General features: G+C 35.3%; 1 long non-coding RNA gene across 1 annotated transcript in view; it reads left to right on the top strand.

The window, feature by feature from the left end:
• The first annotated feature begins 2,277 nt into the window (after window positions 1-2,277).
• Window positions 2,278-14,391, top strand: part of LOC127432640 (uncharacterized) — a 137,104-nt gene continuing 124,990 nt past the window's right edge. Inside the window, exon 1 of the long non-coding RNA XR_007895773.1 lies at window positions 2,278-2,464. This is a non-coding gene — a long non-coding RNA (uncharacterized LOC127432640). The remainder of the gene's footprint in view (window positions 2,465-14,391) is intronic.

Raw genomic sequence — 14,391 nt, forward strand, 5'->3', positions numbered from 1 at the left:
ACGTGAATTGCCATGTATTCTGCTAAACTTTGCCACATACACCAAATATGTTCAACTGTGAAACATATCAGCTTCAGGTGGTCAGTACGCTTTTCTGGAACATACTTTGCTGGTTTGTTGAATATTTTAGCCTATTTTTTTAAGATTGATGCATTTCAATTTCATAACAAAATTCCATCAAACTGAATTGTGTAATTTAGTTTTAATTTGTGTAAAATAGATTTTTTTAATTATTATTTTATGTTATTTTGTAAAAGATTACTCAATTAAATTTAATTGAATTTTGCTTAAATTTGCGTAAATCTTAAAATAATTTTTTGAGTGTACCAGCTCCAACCAGTTTGACCAAGATGGTCAAAATCAGGTCTATGATTTGTAGTCCTGTCTGATCTACCATCTAGACCAGCTAGAAACCATGTAAAACCAGTTATCGTCGGAAGCTGTATTTTACAGCAAATAAAAAAAAGGTACTGTATATTGGTTTTTATGCTCTTATTAACTTAAGTGTGTTGTGCATCTTTTGCTTGAGGTGGAAATGCAACCTCACGACACACACACACTATATCTGAATGTCTAAATGTGCAAAGATGTAAATCAGCTGTCAGCGTGTTAAACTAAGAAGGAAGAATTGTTTTTTTTTTCCACTTTAACACTTCAAAATGGTCTTAATTCACCTGTGAACATAATCTGAACTGACAACGGTGTTAAACAGCAGAGATTTTGACACCTCATCCACACTAGCAACACGAAATGACAAAACTAGAACACACAAATGAGTAATGTGATTGCACAGAATGTGAGAATTCCACTGTATGCAGAGGTTGACACGCATATGAATCCTGAAGTGATTAAATGCAGTTACTTCACAGCTGAAGTCTAAAGCTCTTCCTCTGAGCTGATGTGCATGAAAAATGCATGAGCTAATCATCGGCATCTCCTGATAATGTCAACACCAAGACAGCACATCGCAGCACTCCGAGCTCCTGACAGAGGACACAGAAACAACTTCTCATGCCTCACATCTGAGTTCAATCTGACAAAAACTATCAATCACCTTTGTTGTAACTTTGCAATGGATAGTGTACAGTTCTAGTTTGTAGCATAAAAGTTGAGATATACAGTAAGTGATTCATTTACATTTACAAATTATCAGGCAGTCAAAATAACAGAGTGGATTTTGATGTTAATATTTTAGTAGTATTATGTACTAGGCGGATGGTAAACAGATTGCCTCTGCGTCTGACTGCTTAAACGTTTGAAATCTACAGATTCTCTTATCTCTTGACACAGATTTGGCTTGTCAGCATGGGTCCAATATAATGAACCTAAAGATAAAATGTGCAAATGAAGCCTGTATATACAAATCTATTTAGAGAGTTTTGGCAAGTGAATGTGGAAATTAATTAGTTATTCTTATAAAAAACTGTATATTAGTGAAATCAAATGCAAATTCGGATTGGTGGAGGACACCTGCCAATCATCAAACACTGATCTGAGTGTAAATCTGAGCATGTAAATGTTGTCTAAAGAGGCCAGTTCTCAAGAGATGAGTCCTAGCTAAATAACTCCATCACTATCTGAGCCACATAAGCCAAATCAAAGCAGTTCTTTAAGTAGTTTTTGCACACAAGCAAAACAGTTATATGGAAAATTAATCATTATATGGCAAATTACGTTTTTATACACTGGCGGCCAAAAGTTTGGAATAATGTACATATTTTGCTGTTTCGTAAGGAAATTGGTACTTTAATTCACCAAAGTGGCATTCAGCTGATCACAAAGTATAGACAGGACATTACTGATGTAATAAACAGCACCATCACTATTTGAAAAAATTTACTTTTGATCAAATCTGGACAGGTCCCATTTCCATCAGCCATCACTCCAACACCTTATCCTTGAGTAATCATGCTAAATTGCTCATTTGGTACTAGAAAATCACTTGCCATTATATCAAACACAGTTGAAAGCTTTTTGGTTCATTAAATGAAGCTTAACATTGTCTTTGTGTTTGTGTTTGCCACAGTATGCAATAGACTGGCATGTCTTAAGGTCAATATTAGGTCAAAAATGGCAAAAAAGAAACAGCTTTCTCTAGAAACTCATCAGTCAGTCATTGTTTTGAGGAATGAAGGCTATACATTGCTTGAAATTGCCAAAAAACTGAAGATTTCATACAAAGGTATACACTACAGTCTTCAAAGACAAAGGCCAACTGGCTCTAACAAGGACAGAAAGAGATGTGGAAGGCCAGATATACAACTAAACAAGAGGATAAGTACATCAGAGTCTCTAGTTTGAGAAATAGACGCATCACATGTCCTCCGCTGACAGCTTCATTGAATTCTACCCGCTCAACACCAGTTTCATGTACAACAGTAAAGAGAAGACTCAGGGGTGCAGGCCTTATGGGAAGAATTGCAAAGAAAAAGCCACTTTTGAAACAGAAAAACAAAAAGAAAAGGTTAGAGTGGGCAAAGAAACACAGACATTGGACAACAGATAATTGGAAAAGAGTGTTATGGATCTTAACCCCATTGAGCTTTTGTGGGATCAGCTAGACTGTAAGGTGCGTGAGAAGTGCCCGACAAGACAGTCACATCTATGGCAAGTGCTACAGGAAGTGTGGGGTGAAATGTCACCTGAGTATCTGGACAAACTGACAGCTAGAATGTCAAGGATCTGCAAAGCTGTCATTGCTGCACATGGAGGATTTTTTGATGAGAACTCTTTGAAGTAGTTTAAGAAGTTCTGAACATTTCTTTCAAATTGTAATAGTAATTTTTCACGTTATTAATGTCCTGACTATACATTGTGATCAGTTGAATGCCATTTTGGTGAATAAAAGTATCAATTTCTTTCCATAAGAGCAAAATCTGTACATTATTCCAAACTTTTGGCCACCAGTTTATGTAAATCATGCAGCCTATTTTTTATTATTATTATTATTATTATTATTTTGTAAAATCACAAGTCATGTAAAAAATGAATTAATTGATCTCTCTTTAATGTGACATCTCAGATATATGCTTGGTTTCATGAGCATATAGGTTAAAAAAAAACCCTGATATTTAATCATTTATATCAATATTGTAAGTGCCTTCTTTAAGTTCCAATTGAACAGTCAATTTTTAATAATAAATTTACATGCAATGTGAGACAAATAAAAAATGTAATAATGAAAGTGTAGTAGTAAACTTTTTACTTTAATATTAAACATTTACTCTAAGTACACTTCTCATTTAAGATAAAAAAAAACTGCAGGAGCATATTTTTTATTATTATCATCATTAATGATTTTTTCTCCCTCTTTGAAAGTGTTTTTAGAAAGCAACTGATTATAAAAATCATAATTTTAAGCACATTTTGCTTTGAGGTGACTATTGTGTGACTGATGCAAGCTGTGATAATCAATATGCAATTTGTTCCCCACTAAAACTGCTGTTGTGATACAGTTCAGAGTGTCAGCTACTGTTATGTGTAGTTTATATAATACATAATAATAAAAGAAAGTATAATTTAACCCGTTATGATGATGCTCTGATCCAAAACAGTGCTTTAATGTCGCCCTCTAGTGGCAATAAATAGCACATAGTAACAAAGAACATGGCTGCCATCTACGGGTAGTTTCAGGACAGTTCCGATTCATTACAGTAGCACTGATTGTTCAGTTCTGCTACGGTCTATCTTTTCTTTTAGAAAACTAAATGTATAACTTGTCAGATGAAGTGTTTGAACAAATTCTGATAAATCCAATATGTTTAAAACGTTTACAAAGTGTCATCCCATGTTAAATCTCAGTCAAACTGACTGTGAGGTCACATATACACACACACACACACAGTCAACCACAGAGATGCAGGAAACAGTCATCTCTCTGTTCGCACATATAGCTTTGGCTTCATTCATTCAGCTGTCAGTCAGAAAGCAAACACCAGGCACCAACACTGGAGACAGGATGTGATGGACATTCATCTTGTGTCAACAGGAAGTAGGGACAGGGATCCTACTGAGTCTTCTCTGAAAACAAAGAGCCCCTTGACCTCTGTTTGGTCTCTCCAAACATTGCCAGTCAAGAAAGGGCCCACTTCAAACAATATCTGCACACAATAGAATCATTCTGACCTGCATATGGTTTAGAGATAAAAAAAGAAGGAAATCCAAAATAGCAATTCCCAAACTTTCTAAGTTCTCTAAGACTTAAAACATAAATTTCAATTACAGACTATATTTTTCATTACAAACTAGAAGCCAGACAATCTGAGGAATCTTCAATCCTCATCCATTTTCATGAATGTTGGGGTTGGGGGCATTGTTCAAATCACTAACCCCAAGTATGACTCATAATAATAGTGATGCTTTTATATTATGAATTTCATTCACTGTTTGTTCTTGTTATAATTCTGCCCTGCACCACTCTGCAAATCAGGAGAATTAAGGTGCCTCTGGTTCTGTCCCATTCCATATTTGATGATGCTGTTGTTCCAAGATTAGCATATCACAGGAAAGTGTACCACCCAGAATTTCACCGCATCGACTTATTTTTCCAGGTGTGTTAATGTTAATGTTAACTGGTTTGTGTAGTCAGCAGTTTTCCAACAGACACACCCAGTAAGACCAAGACCAAGTAAGAATACACAAAAACTACACTACATGCCCAGTCAAATGGCTACACTAACACACGCCTCAAAAATCAACATTCAGTTGCTGGATGCCATGAACAGGCTATTTGTCTTGATTTCCGTGTTGAGCTAAAGTTGGCTGAACGTGTGTTATGAAACATTCCATGGGGGGTTTGAGAGCCACAAGATATTCGGCCAACACCTTGGAAATAGTTTCTAAAGAGACGTTACACCTTGGAATATCTGAACCAATCAAACAGTGAAATACTACGGACATAAATTATACCTTGTCAAAGATGTGCTGTTAATTTTCTAAGCAATTTGACTTGCAATGTTTTTGTGCATAGGACTTAAAAAAGGGAATTACTAGGGGCGGATCTAGAAAAGTTTTTATGGGGTGGCAAGGGGTTGGCATGCAGACTATGAGGGGTGGCAACAACAAAACAAGCGCCCATGCGTAGTTCTTATGGATGAAGGTACCGAGCTTCATTGCAACAAGTGTTAGTTCATTAATTGGAGTCACTATCAAATTACAAATATCTATTAATTTGCGATACAACTGCATTTCCACAGTAACCACATAGTAACCATTTTGCTACTGATTTTCCAACATTACAAAAAAAAAAAAAAAAAAAATGTGCATAATATAATGTGCAAAAAATAAGTAACAAATTGTATATCTCCAGAGCACCAAGACACTGTCTATTAAACACATCAACAAGTTCTAAATGTCCCTAAGCTTCACATATAGAACTGTCAAACTTAACTAAACGTTACCACCTTATGCAGGCCAAATTTGTATTTATTTATTTATTTTGTTAAGTGTACCCATTGATGGAAAATGCATGCATATCCCATGTTATTCTGCTAATAAAGTCCTGTATGCCTATCACCTTTGTTAGAGCTGGAATAAGCCATTTGAAAGCGAAGATTAACACAAACTTAGGTCTAAATAAAATAAACTGCACAGAAAATTGTACTGTTGAGGGCAGTGCTGTAAAAGTCATGAATATTAATTATGCTATACACAGTAAAAGATTCTTTTAAATTACCTGTTTCAGTTAACAGTCATTCTTAATGACTCATTCAAGCACCCAAATCTCATCTCTACATCTGCCACTATCAATCTTGGGATTTTGTTAGTCAGTATATGATCACATAGATCAGCACTTTGATTAAGAACATGACTGATGGGTCTAGTGGTAACTTTTTGCCTTTAGTTTTTAGAGGTTTTGGATTCTAATTTGCCCAAATATAACTTTTTATTTTAATAAAACAAGATTGCATCTGTACATCAGTGGATGGGTGTTACACTTTAAAAATGCATCAACAGATGCAGGGAGATGAGAGTAGCGGAAACACGGACACATATATTGACAGTTCTATATATCAAAATAACAGTGAACTCCGAAATTCAGACAGCGACAACCACAAACTCTCTGCTCCAGCAGCAGGAACCCGGAAGAATGTCAATATGCACCTGAGCGCAAGTGAACGAGATGACACAGCTCACGAACACCCGTCTCCAATCTAGACATAAATGCTCAGTTTATATAGGGAGGAAACACACTGCGCACCATCAACAATCATCTCACCTGGTTACCGCACACCTGAGAGTGATTAAGAGAGAGGGAGAAAATAGAAAAAGACAACACACACACACACTACATACACACAAACAATATGGCCGAGAAGGCCATCACAATGGGGGACACGGAAATGAGCGCGAGCTGTGGAAAAACTACAGACACTAAATGACACTGATAACAGCCGCAACAAACACTCATCATAAAATTCAAAATAACACATTCCAGCACCGGATCACCAGTCAAAACACACACAGATGAAATAGAAACTCCTACTCAAGAACTGGAGATGTTTCATCTGGATTATACACATACCTGACATAGCTATTTCAATAATTGGTGAGGACACGTCCCACTCGTCTCAGCCCATAACTGTCAGCGATGTATCTAATAATCATTCAGTGAATACTTGGAAACAACTGAGAAATTCATCTTTTACCTCTTTTTTTCCAGTATGTGTCCATGTGGTCATTGTTGAGGAAATAAGCTCATCAACCCATGAGAGCCCAAACACAGTACATGCGCTGCAATAATAGGTAGGCGATTGGTCGATGCTGTGATTGGCCGCTGCAGCTGCTGTAAACAATCACAGGATTAGTTGCTGCTGTAATCAATCACGCTATGGGTCTGTAGTCATTTGTGCATTTGTTGAGAGTTTAGACAGTTTCACATGAATAAACCCCTACACAATGTTAATGTCAACTATAATATACTTACATTTATATTTAACACATTTGGATGCTGATGAGGTGGCAATGCTTTTTCTTAGGGTGGCATATGCCACCCTATGCCACCCCGGTAGATCCACCCCTGTGAATTACCTTGTAGCAGGACACAAGCCATCAAGAGACCAGAATATCATAAAGACTTTGAGGTGGGCCCTTTTGATATAGGCAAGTAAACAACTACCTAGCAACCACCCAAAACACTCTACAAATACCCTAGAGACTAGGGCTGGGTATTGATACAGATTTCCAGATTCAGTTAGATTCTGATTCATATGGGTACATTTAAGTTAAAATGTCCATTTTGCTTGTATATGAAATAAATTCTTTAACAGCAAATTTGGTACATTACGAGATTATTAATTTGACCAATTTATTTTCTTTTTGTTATCATTTTGGTCATATTTTAGATTTTTAAAATTGTACAAATCCATGTATTCCATCAATAAAAATGATGTATGGAAATTGCATATATATATATATATATATATATATATATATATATATATATATATATATATATCAGTGCTGTCAGTCGAGTAAAAGTTTTTAATCGCGATTAATCACATTTTTTGTAGTTAAACGTGATTAATCACAGATTTGCAGTGCTGAAATTTGACATTATATATATTTATTTTACTGTCAAAATGCATTTATTTCCATCTTAAGAAAGAAAACAAAACAGTAAATAACAATATAATGCTTTATTAACATTTTTCAAACAAAGCCTTCCACAGTATAAAGATAGAAATACACTAAAATAGCATCAATTCAAATAACATTAAACATTTCACAAAGTCTAAGTGCCAGTTTGACTAACTGAAAGAACTAGTATCCCCATAGGTTGCATATTCATTGCAATGGGCATTAAATCTCTTAAAGTCTCATCCTCCACAATATTAATTGGCCGGTAGACTGTGGCTATCCGCTTTCCTACAGTAATCGTGAGCTGCATTCATGATTAGCGTCAGGGCATCAGTGGAAGCGCCGCTTTGAACTCAACATGAAAAGCGCTTACAGACAAAATGTCTCATTCTGCGTTTTGGTAATATTTAAGATTAGACTTGCTTCTGTGTTAATTACCCTGCGCCTAACATAGGCTGAAAAAAACTTGATTTCTATCAAAAGTCCCATCTTGGCTTGTTTTGTACATCAAATAGCATTAAGAGCTCCTTTCTCCATCATTTTATCACTGACAGGGAAGCCCTGCTATGTGTGTGTGGTGTGTCTGTCAGTGTAATGACACCAGACGGACACATTACACAGGTTCAAGTAAAAATAAATACTTGACATCATCAAGTTTCTATGATTCTGGTCCCTATACAGTACGACTTTGTTCTCTTTTAATGTACGTTTGTTTTTGTTTTGTTTTTTTTTGTTTTTTTTGCTGCCTATTTATTTGGAAAAAGAATTCAGACCTTTGAAAAGTCAATAAGTCACACAATTTGAGGTATCATTCAAATTGTAGCCATACGGAGCTGATGAGTTACAAGTAAAAGTTTTAGGGTTTGGGGTTTGTTCAAAGCATGACCAATAGTTCTAGTGATGTTTGCTTAGCAAATACCACTAATTAACTTCATTCTGGTTCAGAGTTGTCAGCCCTGTAGACTGACAGATAACACTGACAAAGCAATGTAAGTCATAGTCATTGCTGTCCCATAGTGTAAAAAGATTAAATGTGTTTGGTGCAGGCACGAGACAGGCAACAATAGACACGAAACAATAAACAAATAGAACAGTACTTCATTCTCTTTAACTGACAGTCACTTCCTCTGTGACTACTGTGCCCTTGAGCCGTGGCATTTAACCCAGACTGCTGTCAGGAGGCTGCTCATGCAATCAGTGCTCCGTAAATCACTTTGATTGAGAACTTTTTGCTAAATGGCAACTAACTGGGTCCATCTTCTGTCAGTCACAGGATCTTTCAACCACAGAGTACTGAGCACCTTTTGTTAGTGTGTTTGTTGGAAAGCGCTGCCTTCAAAACACCTTTTTCCAATTACAAGCAAATACTTGCAGCAGCTCCATGGATGAAAAAGTTTAACAAAAGTGAAAAAGAATGTTGAGAAAAAGAATATTGCTTAGCTTTGCCAGGTATACTCAAAAAAATATTTCAATTTTTCTATGCTATTTCATTTTTAAGATTTGCACATTTCAGTTGTATGAACTTTAAAAACGTAGTAATGTTTTAAACAGTACAGTTTGTAAATGGTAAAGCAACTGTATTTGCTTTGGCATTAATTGAACTCATTATAAAATTGGCAACGTCATGCATATTTAAATAAATCTCCATTTGTTTAAATAACAATCAATTTTAATAATTTTCCATACAATAAAAGTGAACGGTGACTGAGCTATTGTTCTGCCTAACATCTTTTGTGTTCCACGGAAGAAAGAAAGCCATATGGTTTTGGAACAAAACGAGGATGAGTAAATTTTTGAGCGAACTATCCTTATAAAAGTGTGAAATGGATTTATACTTTGACGTCACAGCTCATGCACCGGCAGGATAGTCACCAGTGAAGGACTTGGGATTGTGCACATTCTTGAGGTGCCATCAGATAATCAGCGTATTATAGACCTCCTTGTTATATAATGATGGCATGTGGCAATCAAATGTCTGAATTACCTCAGAGTTTCTTCCTGAATTTCTACCACTAACATAGTTGAGATATTAATGAAATGATCAGATCATTTTGGCTTACAAGCTTACAAAATCTTTGACAGCTTCTAAAAATCTAGATTCTTGTTCGCTGCCCCACAGCAATTTCAGTTGGCAAGGAAGAAAGTTAACCAAGAACCTCAGGGAGCTGTGCTGCAAAATTCCTGAGGGCTCAGTTTTCTAAAATGAATTAGACCTTGTAGCCAACTTACAGTACCTGCTTTCTAAGAGCAAACCTGTGCGCTCAGTGCCTCTGAGAAACACAACCACAGAAGAGATCGTTCAGCGAAGCGGCATGTGTTTTTTCTGATTGCTCTAAAGGTATTTATCTCACAGAAAGGTGTCTTTGTGCACGCTGATTGTAAACAGGCATGCGTCCCAAAAACAGCACATGTGAAATTCAGGCCCTGTTCACATGTGACATATGAACATGAAGTGTTTGTCTATCAATCTTTTTTTTTTTTTCCATAAGAGTGCAGAGAGTTTATGAATCCCAATGGAGTTTTTTTAAATCTGAATACTTGAGATGTTGTTTACTCACCCATTACTGATCGCTACCCTTAAATCTTGTGTCTTCTAATGCACTAACACTATGTAGGACACCACATGATTCTGTGAAGACAATCAATAATGTACTGTCAGGAGAATTAGTTAAGCTGATCATGAGATATAGAGACAAATCCAAGAAATTAGATCATTAACAATGTGTCTACGTAAAAGAACATGGAACTGTGCAAAGATGTATATCAATATAATGAGGAAAAATCTACATTAGCCTAGCTGAACAGTTGCTAGGGTGTCCTTTTGCATTCTCTTGCACATTTACTGCCCTTCTATTCAGTCTGTGCCAACTTTTGGCTGAGGGCACAGAAGGAATGGTTTGAATTAATACTACTGTGTTGGCATACCTTGATCTACAACAACAATTACTGCACATCAGGAAAGCTACAAAATAAGAACTCTTGTCTTTTGTGCACAGATGTGACGCTAGTACTGTATCACAACATCCATGGAAAGCCAAATCCTGCCCTGTGGTAAGAGAATCAGCTGTCTTGATGACTAATGTGTTGGACATTACTTTTGACAATCGGCATAAAGTCCGGTCCACTTTACAGCTTTTTTTTTTGTTTTTGGACAAGAACCTCCTACTTAGACAGGAAGAGACCAACTAGAGTTTGACTGAATGAGTGTTGTTTAAAGGCAGGGAGGTAAATCTGAAATCAATGACACCACAAGAATACACCAGAGTGAAAAAAAACCCCACTGGAATAATGGTGAAGCCGTCTCTGCAAATGATTATTTAGAACACAACAAATTTGTGATTTTATAATAAGAAATTCTGTTCATCCAAAAATAAGAACTGATTATTTCATACACAGAAAACAAAATGGAAAATTCACATGGTCGAAGATATGTAATTAACTTGTTATTAAGTTTCTCCAAAATAATAATAATAATAAAAAATATAGCTGCGGGCAGCAATTAACAGGGTTCAAGGGGTTTAAGGCCTTTAAGCACATGTGTAAAAAGGTATTATGTTTTATTTAGCAAGCATGTAACCACCTAGATCATAGATGGAATAGACCATTTACAGCCAATACAGGCAATTTACTAAGGAAATACATGGTGTTTAAAGCTCATAACGCCACCTGTGGTCCAGTCTCCATAAAAGTCTGCATGTTTGTTTAGAATCATACGTTGCATGTGCTCACCTAATTTCGTTAAGTTCTGAGTAATTGTTTAGGAATTATGGGCTTACAGTATTTGTACACTTGTCCACGCCCATTTTCTAAATGACACTGTTATAGCTACCCAATAGGTAAAGTTCAACAATATTTTTAATATATATAATTATTGACCTAGAGAGTCCAGAGAATTGTACTGCATTGGTTTTATTGAGGTTGAGCGAAAAACCTAGGACTAGTTCACAAAAGTAGGTTTTTTACATAATCGTGAATATTTCCTGCTATGTCCCGTTGCATAGCAGTTGGGTGAATCAAACTGAAGTTTGCCATTTGCAAATGTTAGCCAGTTTTATGTACAATATCAGATGGTCAGTGAATGGACTGTGGGCTGTAAGACTGAGGACTATGTTGGATCTAATAAACAGAACTGTGTTTACTGCTACAAAGAGCAACCTGGCACATTATGAATTATGAATGACAAATTTTTCTTTTTATATGTTCAGAGTGGAAATACTTTACATCTATCCTTGAGTGATGTTTCATTTTTGTTTTGTATTTTTCTTCTAAACATTTTCTAAAAGAACACTCTGTTGTGAAAACCAGCTACTGTAGGTAAAAATTTCCTTCTAAAATCTAAATATGTATTAAGGTGTAAGCCTGTCCTGCTTTTTCCAGCATTTGTAAACCCGTACATTGCAATTTGCTGACAAAATCGCCAAAAATAGAACTATGATCTTATTTTTATACAATGAAGCTTGAAGAATGTTTCCTCTAAATGAAGCAAGAGCACAACACAAATTAGGTTTGTAAGACTTTTTAACAAATTAGGCTAGAATTGTAACTGCATGCTTTCCTCATTCAGTCAAATGAAAAGTTGAGCATTACATAAACCACTGCAATCATTCATTCATTTTGACAATATCTGATAACACCCAGAGGGGACATATCTGTGGTTTCAGGCAATTAAAACCTTTTGAAACCATCAAACCATTCAACAATATTTTGAAATGTACCATATTAAATGACTACAATATTCATATACCACAGTATTTCCATGGTTCTCTGCTTCAAAGAATACCATGGTGTTACCATCATACATGTCCAAAAACATAGTATAACAATAGTACATGACCAAAAAAATGTTATTACCATGGTACCATGTCAAAAATAAATAAATAAAAAGAAAGAAAGAAAGAAAAAAGAAAAAAAGGGAATACTATGGTATTTTTAAAGTGTTATAAATGTTTATGATACAGACTAAAAAAAAATCTTTATAAGAAGCATGACCAAAATTTTTTTTTTTACCAAAACCCAAAATGTGCAATATGGAAATAAACTGTAAAATTATAGTTAACACGACACCATTGTTTTATTTTAATCCAAATGTGTTGAAAAATATAAGTATTTTTTTTTATTTATTATTAGACTATCATTATTTAAAATGGAATTGCCCCTCCTTTTCTTTTAAAAAAGCAAAAATATGGGTTACAATGAGGCACTTACAATGGAAGTGAATGGGGGCCAATCCGTAAACGCTAAAACACTCACTGTTTCTAAAGTATAGCCGCAAGACAAACAATATGTGTGTTAACATGGTTTTAGTGTGATAAAATCACTTACTAACCTTTTCTGTGTAAAGTTATAGTCAATTTTACAACTTCTTTGCCATGATGATGTAACATCAACAAATCCTAAAACCCTAAAATGACTGTAAAAATGACAATTTAAACAAATTTACTGCTAAAATAATACATGAGTTTTGACAGATGAATTAATGTAAGTGCTTTTATAAAATTATACCCTCCAAAAATTGGCCCCATTCACTTCCATCGTAAGTGCCTCACTGTAACCTCTATTTTTGTTTTCTTTTTTTTTTTTAAGAAAAGGAGGGACGGGTCGAAATGATTTTTTTGTGATAAATCAACATTATGCCACAAATGCTGTCGATTGAGCTTAACTTGTATTAAACCCAGAATATTCCTTTAACTATAAGTCCATTAGCAGGGGCGGATTTAGTGATTTGGGGGCCCTAGGCAAAGTTCAGGGATGGGGCCCTCTTCAATGACACACGTAATTTATGTCAGTTTTCTCTTAAAGGTGCTGTATGAGAAATATTATATATATATATATATATATATATATATATATATATATATTATAGAATGGTATGGAAAAAATATTCCTTCGTCCTGAAAGATATCACTGAAATACAATTAGTGTCCTGAGATACCTCATCGATCTATGTGACAGCACTAGACTGTGCAAACAGCAAACAAAAATGTGTCCGTGGTTGTGCCAAATTTCTAAAAAGGAGTGAATAATAATGTCTGACAACACATTATATAAAAAACACAATCTGGCAACTATGAACTATAATACTGTATATACCACTACAATACCTTTTTTCTTTCTTACTCTCCCTCTTTCTTAATGCACTTTTCCTCCATCAACTTGACCTTGAATGAAATATATCCAAATTATTAGATTATATTAGAATATTATGTTTCCAAAAGGCTTTGATCAACTTTTAAATTTGAAAACATAAAAAGTTAGCTACAGTTATGCTGCTAAATAAGGTGAAAACGAGTCAACAGTCTGAGAAAAAAGTTTTCTTATTTATGAGTGTCAATGCCCAGACCATAATCATCATCAACACTGTATTGGTGAATATAGTGAGTGCTGTGAAAGCAGCGGTGGGTGGCAGTGCAGGCTGTGCAGCAATCTGATCCATTTGGAAAGACAGTGTTACCTTAGGAAGTCTTGATTCCTTTAAATTATTTTCTCTCCACAAATTAAATTCAAACTGAACTAGCAGTGGTGGTTCTGGCTTACTTGGTGCCCTAGGTGAGATCGGACATGGCACCCCCCTTAATGCCCCTTATATATATAAATAAATGGCACATTCTATTAACATTGACATAATACTGTATATACAGTACATAACATAAATTGCACAATTAAATTCAATAAATAAAACAGATGCCAGAATTCTTACAGATTGCTGCTACTCTGTGCTATTACACCTAATCCTTAATTAAATTTACCTTCTAGTTTTCACTGATGCAAAATCATCAATGACTTCATATCTGCCCAGCAATCACATGGTTGATA

Source organism: Myxocyprinus asiaticus, chromosome 42, assembly GCF_019703515.2.
Source record: "Myxocyprinus asiaticus isolate MX2 ecotype Aquarium Trade chromosome 42, UBuf_Myxa_2, whole genome shotgun sequence".
Classification (NCBI taxonomy): domain Eukaryota; kingdom Metazoa; phylum Chordata; class Actinopteri; order Cypriniformes; family Catostomidae; genus Myxocyprinus; species Myxocyprinus asiaticus.